This window comes from Salvelinus sp. IW2-2015, linkage group LG4p, assembly GCF_002910315.2.
Source record: "Salvelinus sp. IW2-2015 linkage group LG4p, ASM291031v2, whole genome shotgun sequence".
NCBI lineage: Eukaryota > Metazoa > Chordata > Actinopteri > Salmoniformes > Salmonidae > Salvelinus > Salvelinus sp. IW2-2015.
In genome coordinates this window covers 25,298,152-25,299,352 of record NC_036841.1, presented here as the reverse complement: position 1 = coordinate 25,299,352, position 1,201 = coordinate 25,298,152, and positions in this window count along the sequence as shown.

The following is a 1,201-nucleotide window of genomic DNA, read 5'->3' as shown; positions in this document are numbered from 1 at the left end:
AAGTAACAGAGATTACTGAGCCAAGGGGTGCACTCAGAGATGTTTTAGGTATGCGGTCAGAGATAACAGAATGAGAACAACAGGTTGAGAAGGTTGTGCGAACGTTGTTTTTTTAACTGTCTGACCATCATTTGACTGTCGCTCTGTACGTCCTGCTGCAGGATTCCTTTAGGATTTTTATTTGCTACGTTTGTATGCACTTTATGACAGAACATTATGTCAACTTTATGCAGCACGTTACTTTATGCCAGTACTTTACTTTATTCCAGTAGTTACCAGTACTTTACGCCAGTACTTTACGTCAGCATGTTATGCCAGTACTTTATGCCAGAGTTTATGCCAGTACTTTATGCGCATGTTGCCAGTACTTTATGCCAGAAGTTTATGCCAGTACTTTATGCAAGTATGTTATGCCAGTACTTTATGCAAGCATGTTACGCCAGTACTTTACGCTAGTACTTTATGCCAGCACATTATGCAAGTACTTTATTGCAAGTATGTTATGCCAGTACTTTATGCCAGCACGTTATGCAGTAGTTATGCCAGTACGTTATGCCAGTACTTTATGCCAGTACTTTACGCCAGTACATTATGCCAGTACTTTACGTCAGTATTTATGCCAGCATGTTATGCCAGAACTTTATGCAGTACTTTATGGCAGCACTTTATGCCAGTACTTTATGCAAGCATGTTACGCCAGTACTTTATGCTAGTACTTTATGCCAGCACATTATGCAAGTACTTTATGCCAGTACTTTATGCAAGTATGTTATGCCAGTACTTTATGCCAGCCGTTATGCCAGTATGTTATGCCAGTACGTTATGCCAGTACTTTATGCCAGTACTTTAACGCCAGTACGTTATGCCAGTACTTTAGCCAGTACTTTATGCCAGCATTTATGCCAGACTTTATGCAGAACTTTGCCAGTACTTTATGCCAGCACTTTATGCCAGCATGTAACTCCAGTATTTACCCCAGCATGTTATGCCAGTATTTATGCCAGTACGTTATGCCAGTACTTTATGCCAGCATGTTATGCTAGTACGTTATGCAGTACTTATGCCAGTACATTATGCCAGTACTTTTATGCCAGCATGTTATGCCAGTACTTTATGCCAGCACGTTATGCCAGCATGTAACTCCAGTACTTTACCCCAGCATGTTATGCCAGTACTTTCATGCCAGTACATTATGCAGTAC